Below are 213 nucleotides of genomic sequence, written 5' to 3'. Positions count from 1 at the left end.
TCTTCAAGAAATCATGACTAGAGTTCATATTCTTATCTTAGTTTATTTCTTAACTTTCGGGAGACATTGCCATAATCGACATAGACCATGTGAGCTACGTGAAATCTGGTGTTCTACTTCCACACCAAAAAGAGAGGGTACTACTTGCCAAAGTAGGACCTACATACATAATAGCTATCTAGTGGATCCACTAAGCTAAGACCTACGGGGGCA

This window comes from Solanum tuberosum, unplaced genomic scaffold (assembly GCF_000226075.1).
Source record: "Solanum tuberosum cultivar DM 1-3 516 R44 unplaced genomic scaffold, SolTub_3.0 scf00126, whole genome shotgun sequence".
Classification (NCBI taxonomy): Eukaryota; Viridiplantae; Streptophyta; class Magnoliopsida; order Solanales; family Solanaceae; genus Solanum; species Solanum tuberosum.
This window is presented reverse-complemented; position numbering follows the sequence as displayed.